Genomic DNA, 7,976 nt, shown 5'->3' on the forward strand with positions numbered 1-7,976 from the left:
TAGGGGGTGATAGAACTGTTTTGCATCCTGACTGTGTTGGTAGTTATGTGAATTTATGCATGTGTTAAAATTCATAGAACTGTACACACCAAAAAAAGTTAATCTTATAGTATGTTAATTAAAAACAATCACAAAGACTGGAGTTGGGGAGAGTTAAGTATGTGAAAAAAAAATAGTGGTATTAGTCAGAATTCTCCAGAGAAAGAAACCAATAGAATGGAAGGATGGATGGACGGATGGATGGAGAGGTAGAGAGGTAGATAGATACATAGATATATAGGTACACAGATAGATACATTTACTATAAAGAATTGGCTCATGTGGTTATGGAGGACGAGAAGTCCCAAGACCAGCAGTGAGCAAGCTGGAGACCCAGGAGCTCTGATGTGGAGTTCCAGTGTGAGTCCAAAAGCCTGAGAACTAGGAGAGCCAATGGTGTAAATTCCAGCCCTAAAGTTGGCAGTCTCAACTGTACTTGAGATCCAAGTCTACTATGGATGCTTTTATTCCTTCTCTGCCTACTATGAGACGTTTGGTATTACTGCTAAACCTACCTCAAATATGGAGGCCAGAAACCACATTAAAGCAGATATGAATCGCTTCAACGTCTCAGACAGACAGCAAAATTTGATGTAAATTCCCCAACCCTAGTGCTATGGACTGAATGTTTTTGTCCTCCCAAAATTCATACGTTGAAACCCTAATCCCAGTGTGATGGTATTAGGAGGTGAGGCCTTTGGGAGGCAATTAGATCATGAGGGTGGAGCCCTCAGGATGGGATTAATGTCCTTATAAGAAGAGAAACAAGAGGGACATGGCTCCCTCTCTCTCCCAAGATGGAAAGATGGCCTTCTGAAAACCAGGAAGAGGGCTCTCACCAGACACTAGACCTGCTGGCACCTTCATCTTGGACTTCCCACCTCCAGAACGGTAAGAAATAAATGTCTGCTGTTTCTGAGGCACCCAGTCTGCGGCATCTTTGTTACAGCAGCTCGAACTCACGAGGGCCCCTAGCAGCAATGTGAGTGCCTCGCGGAAGAAGGAATAGGTGACTCGGCCAGTGTTTGACAGCATGAGGTTCCCGGATCTACGGGGAAATCCAAGTGGAGGCGCCAAGGAGGAAGCTGCGTCTCTAGAAGATAGGTGTGCACGGCGGATCCGGGTGTGAGCGTGTCGGCAGTGAGGTCGTGAGGATGAATGAGGGCCCCTGACCAAGTCTGAAGAGCAGGAATGCCCAGTGCACTCAGGGCAGAGGTTCAGGAAACATAAACTTTTAAAGTGTGAGTAGGGCAAGAGGATTATCCGGCAGAGTCTGAAGAAGGATCGCACTCAGAGAGAAAATCAGGAGAGAATGGTTTCACATGAAGAAAGCATATCAAGAAGAGGGTGGTCACAGTGCCAACGACTGCAAACATTCCTATAGGAAGAAAAAATGGGGAAAGAGAAAGTATCTTGTTCATGGATTATTTGAAAAAGTCCAGACCACTAATTTTCTATTGTGCACCCATTTTATCCAGGGAAGATAATGTTCTTCTGATTCGAAATGACAGAGCAGACAGTTCAAGGAGGGAATTGCAGCCACAGGTTAATCGGGAGACGGCAGGAGATTACTTAACCATTTACAACACACACAGGCCCTCCGGTCACCCTAACGACTGATGTTCCTGCTGCTGAAGAACCACACAGGTATCATCTCAGTCACTGTCAGTAAATTTTGTCATCACCTGTAGAACAGGAGACAGATGCCAGGAGATTGGGGATGGGCAAAGGTTGCTGAGAATTTCAGGACAAGGGAAACAAATGGGGACTTAGAGAATAACACCGTCAGTCTGGCCCTGCATCCTAACAAGGCGTTTGGAAGCAGGAGGGGTCAGAGGTGACTCCAGGGCTTAGGACCAGGTCACTGATTGATGGTGGGGACATCAAAAAATAACACAGAAGCCTGGGCCACACTTTTGCAGGAAAGAGAATGTAACTCGGCTCTCTTGGGCCCGAGCTGATGCTGGGCTTTGCACATGTAAACACTGCAGACGAGGTGACACTCCAGAGAAGAGGACCGTCCCAGCTGCAGATTCACACATGGGAGCCCCCGCATGGCTGATGTCTCCTGTAATGGTATGAAAATAACCATTCTCAGAAAGTGGTAGGAAGAGGAAGGCCCTGGGCTAAGGACTGGACCTCGAGTGCTTAGTGCTGTTGGTAGTGAGAGGAAAAGGATGCTCAGGAAGGTCGGGGGAGAAGCAGGAACAGGCAGCGTCAGGAGTCCCGTGAGCGCACCAGCCTCTCGCTCACCCGCTCGTGACCTTTCAACGACTTGTCCCCTCTACCTGGGATGCCCTTCCCCCACACCCCAGCCCATCACCAGGGAAACTTCTCTTCCCCCTTAAAACTGCACCTCACGTGTCACCATCTCCAGAGGACCTTCCCTGACCCTCCTCCCTTCTGCCCCCTCAAACACACACACACACACACACACACACACACACACACACACACAGCCCACCCCACCCCATTCCTTTCCTGTGCATGTGTTTTTACAGGCGCGCACACCACACGAGTATCAGCTGCCTGTGAGGGAAGGATCTGCTCCAGGCCTCTCTCCTTGGCTTGTGGATGGCCGTCTTCTCCCCCGTCTCTCACATCATCTCCCCTCTATCCGTGCCTCTGTGCCCACATTTCCCGTTTTCATAAGACACCAGTCATACGGGATCTCATGGTGTTTACTTGGTTACCTCTGTAAAGACCCTGTTTCCAAATACAGTCACATTCTGAGGTCCTGGGAATTAGGATTCAACATGCGTATTTTGCAGGATACCATTCAACTCTTAACGATGGCCAAGCTGAACCCGTTTTCTAAGGGCTGGTCTTCTCCTTATTACCCATAAACAGAACAGAAAAATACTGAATGATGATATCCTATGTAGAGGGTCCAGTCCTCAAATCCTTTCCATTTTATGTGAAAGAAAACCAGAAATATTGGTATAGACCCATTTGAACACATGCACAAACACAAAACCGAAGGAGTTCTGGAACTCCGGCCTCACCTACAAATGCTTCCCTAGGACAGACCCAGCCCTGACTTGGCTCCTCAGCAGACTTAGGGTTACTCATCTACCAACAGCGTGAGGCAGAGGGATCTCAGAATACGCAAGACGCCCACTGCTGCCAAACCCAACAGGTCACAGGAAGCCCACGGCCAGGTAGAGCAACAGGAGAAGGAGCCGGGCCGAACTTGGGAAAGTCTCCTCACCTCTCTCAGCCCCAATTTCTCATCAGTAAAGTGCAGATGAGAATAATAGTGCAGCCCACTGGCTCATTCTAAAGATTAAGTAAGATATGAAGCTACAATATACATCACAGTGCCTGACAGATAGTAAGTGGTCCATAAATGTTAGCTTAAAGAGATGTTAAATTAAGCGTGGCCAGGTGTGAGGTAAGTACTCATTCTTCCTGGTTCACTGGATTTAGAAGGGATAACCAGGTGGCCTCTTACGTCACTTAGCATCCTCTGGAGGCCGAAATGCTAGCCCACTCCCATTGCTGGAGTTCAATGTGTTAAGACAGCTTCACTCTGATGATTCCTCGTTTCATAGAAGGCTTGCTTTGAGATCCATACTACAAGAGGGGTTCTCCCAAACACACACAGGCAGTATAGACCAAGGCAATCGTTTCCATGACAACAAGGAACCTAGGAAAGTGACAGGTAAACTTCTGCCACGTCCCTGCCTCATCCCACTCTTCTCACAGGTGAGTTTTTTGCCTCATGGTTTTGAGACACTGAAAAATCCAACAGCCCACCTTAGAATATGGGCCACAGAAAAGATACTTAAAAGGCAAGTCCAGTCTGCCTAAGGTTTTGAATGGACATCAATCATTCCTTTAGTTTAACGCAGATGTCAGACCAAGGGTAAGAGAATGTGTGTATCGGGTGGGTGGCATTCATAGCTTGTCATCATGTGTTCAAACAGTTCTTGATTTCACTGAGGATAGGCAATAAGAAGCTCTTTTCTTCAGGTCAACACAGTCTGGTCAGATGAGCTCTGGGGCGTTTGCTTCATTAAAGCAGAAGTTTAGCCCCTGGAGGAAGGACACCACCTAACACTTGGAGCACGAGGAACGTCTCGGCAAAAGCAAACCAGCCTCGCTGTGCTCTGGAGCCGCGGCACAGACGCTCTCAGGAGGTGCTGGTGGAGCTGAACAAAGCTGAGTTAGACAGCTCCTCACCGACTGGCACCGCGACATCATTTCACCGCCTTCCTTCCTCTCTCAGCACCGCGTCCACTGGTTATGAACTTTCGCCAATTTCGCCCTGAAACCACTCTATGGAATCTTGTCAGCCTGTTCTTGTTCACTGCCTCCGCCTTGTGTCAGGCTCTCATGGCTCACATTTGTCCTTCGCCCCCCTTTGGCACCACAGATATAAGGAAATCCGAAATCCCCGGCACGCCATTCAGAGGCGCTCTACACCGGGGCGCCAAGCTCCGTTTCCAAGCTGTTTCTCACCACTCCCCACCCGAACTCTGCTCCACCCACAAGGGCCATCCCCATCCCTTTCTCTGAAACCTCAGACAAACTCCTTGGTCACTGCTTTTTCTCTCGCTGCTTTTTCAACCTTTAAAAGCCTTTTCACCTCCTCAGTTACCTCTTACCCCCTGCCTATCAAAGCCTCCTCAACCATCAGAGACCTTCGCTTCCTCTGGGAAAGAATTAAAGCCTCCAAACCTCTGTAAGTCTTTCATTTTATTTTTTTTCTTACGACACTAGGAGGTAGTGTACTTTAGGAGAAAAGGTGGACTCAAGTAAGTTTTGTTTAAAATCCCGGATCTACTACTTTTTAGGAGTCTGACTTTGGGCATGTTATCTAACCTCTCTATGCCTAAATTTCCTTATAACAGCAGTTACTGGTATGATATAAGCACTCAAATATGACCTCCCTTGTTCCTTCCCAGCATGGTCTGTGTGCTAGCATGCTCTCTCTCTGTCTCATATATGTGTATATATACATATAATACATGCATATGTATTATACATCCATAGGCACAATGGAGGTACTCAATAACTACTTGTTGAATTAATGAAAAATTAGTATATTCTTAATGAACGCTTTTTAGTTGAGCTGATTCATTCCATTAAACATTTGTATTCTGATCACAGGAGGAAGCTAAGCTAGCGAAACAAAAAAAATGTCATGCCCCCCAATTCCAGTCCAGCATTCACCATCTTTTATCATTGTCACCACCACCACCACCATTTCTTTCTTCTTACTGCACTCTTCTTCCTACGGAAACTTTATTCCAAAGAGAACAAAGCACCTAATTACCCTTGCAATAGTTCCATCTTATAATTAATCAAAACCATCTGGGAAAGCAAGTGAAAAATTCCCAATTTTTCAGTCCAATTCCCCTTCCTAAGATTATGTGTGGAATGACTTCAGAAGAGGATTCATCATAGTGAGGGTGCAGATCCCTGCCTTTAGAAATCAGAGCTGCCTGACTACAGAGCTGATGGCCATGGACACTCAAGGACAAGGCCCACATTCAGCAGGTGCTCAATATTATAAGAGTCAATAAACACACAAGAGGAAGTGCCCACAGTTGATTCAATTCTGATGTTCATCATCTAACACATCTTCCAGTGTCAAATAATTACTAAGTGCAGCCAAAGGCATCTTTACCTTTACAAAATGACTGTATATTTCTTAAGTTAATGCAAATACCTCCTGAAATAAAACCCAGAGCAATTCATACAGAGTCACTGAAGAGTTCATACCTTTTGTCTAAATAATATGAATTCTCAAAATTTATCCTCACAAAATCATTTCCAAAGGCACAAAACCCAAAATGCACAAAAATATTTACTGTTTTTTTAATAATAGCAAACATATGGAAACACTTTAAATGTCCAAGAATAGGGAAATAATTCTTTTTTTTTTTTCCCAGAGGCACTCCATGTTTATTTAGTTTGATCACTTCGACATCATAGGGTTGTGAGGATAATTCAGGTGAACTGCGAAGTGTATAATCGGCCCTTCAGAACTGTCAGCTTTATCATGATATTTTGTCCCAAATCCTCAGCGTCCATAAAAATTTGGCCTCTGCAGTCTCATCTCTTCCTATTCCCGACACACAGACCCTCCCTTGGGAGTAGGGTCTCCACCATCAGACCTGCTCTTCTCTCCCGACTTCTACGTTTACACCCACCACGCATCAAATGCTACAGACCAGGCTCTGTAGTAAGAAAGTTCCATAAATTCTCTCAGTCAAACCACCAAAAGCCCTTAGGAGGTCGCTTCTCTCACTGCTACCATTTTAGACAGCAGGGCACAGGCCCTGAGGGTTTCAGCGACTTCCCCAACGTCAACTCAGGCAGCGAGGCCCCTTCCCAGGTCGGAGGCGCACCCTCGGTCGGCGCAAACCCCGCCCAGCGCCGCACTTCCGGCCACTTCCCCGCTCCCCCGCGCGCGCCCCTCTCACCGAGAACCTGAGTCAGGCCCCTGAGGGCACGCTCCACCGTCCTGGGTGGTTTTCCCCTTTTCTCCGCCAGAGACTGAGGGTGAGATAGATCCACGTTGGTGTCCCAGACGCGAGGAGGTCACCCCGAGGTCCTCGGACGGAGGGCCCAACGGACAAGTCCCGCGGAACAGGGAGGGAATGTCCCGCCGCGGGCCAGGGTGTGGTGGGGGGGAGGGGAGGCTCCGCGCGAGACTTGCCGCCGGGAACGGCGATCACGTGGTGGGGAGGAGGCGCCAGCGCGCCCAGCCAGGGAACTCATTCTCTTTAAAGGGCAAGTCCTGGTACCCCTCTGGGTCTGAGTTTCCTTATCTGTAAATTGGAAATAATATTTACTTAATTGTTTTAGGGGATCAAATTACTTCATGCAAATAAAGTAGGTACATTCGAAATTGGGTTCCAAGAGAGTCCCCGTGTTAGTAGACCGCCTTTTCGCTTGAGCTCTTTTGAAAGGTTTTTATTTATTGTTCCTTGCAGTCCAGTGATCTTGGATTCCGATGAGCCGTGTGGTGCAGAGACAGACACAGAGAAACATGGCCCTCTCTTCACTCTACCCATAAGTGGGTGAAAAAATGCAATAAATGTTTAATTATAGGTGACACAAATTACCAGATGTAACACCTATAAAAATGTCATTCCAATTCTGTTTTTCCACAGAGATGCATGTTGGCAATGGGCCACCCACTGCTCAGCACCATATGTGCAAGATCTCATCAAATACTGATTACTTCTTCCATCTTACAGATGAGGAAACGGAGGCTCAGAAAAGTTATACATCATGAGTTGAGGAGATGAAATTTCTGTATGGAAGAGTTTAGGCCTGCAGTCTCCGTGAGTATGTGAGAGAGAGAGAGAGTGAGTGAGTGTGTGTGTGTGTGTGTGTGTGTGTGTGTGTGTGTGTGTCTGTGTCTGTGTGTGAGAGAGAGAGAGAACGAAAGAAAGAACACAGAAGTGAACAGCCAGGAGTGGGAGTTGGCTAAAGGACTGACTTGTTTTGAGGTTAAATTTGCCTACAAAACAGTTTTTTTACTTAGTGTTTTTTGTTTGTTTTTGTTTTAAATTTTTTGCATGGTTTGTGGAAGTTACTCAAGATTAGGGTACTTGTCTTGAAGCTTCATTTGTATCTGATGCAATCTGTCTTTATCAGTGCTTAGGTATGTGTTCCTTTGGGGTGGATTGTGGAGCACAGGGCTGTTGAACCATCGCATGTGGAAGGCTAAAGTACTTACAAATCCCTCTCTCCTCTCTTGCTCCCCCATTGATTAAAATCTAGTCCAGAGCCACACAGATTGGCCAGACTCTAAAACCAAAGTGCCTAGCCACAAAGGTGACCTCCCTTTACAGGAACAATAATATCTGTTTTTAAATCTCACATTACTAAAGTACTGTATGGTTTTCAAAGAATTTTTTGATCTGTAATTTTATTTAAGTGTGACCCAACTTGCAAAAACAACATTCTTATTTTAA

The sequence above is a fragment of the Eschrichtius robustus genome, chromosome X (assembly GCF_028021215.1).
Source record: "Eschrichtius robustus isolate mEscRob2 chromosome X, mEscRob2.pri, whole genome shotgun sequence".
Classification (NCBI taxonomy): Eukaryota; Metazoa; Chordata; class Mammalia; order Artiodactyla; family Eschrichtiidae; genus Eschrichtius; species Eschrichtius robustus.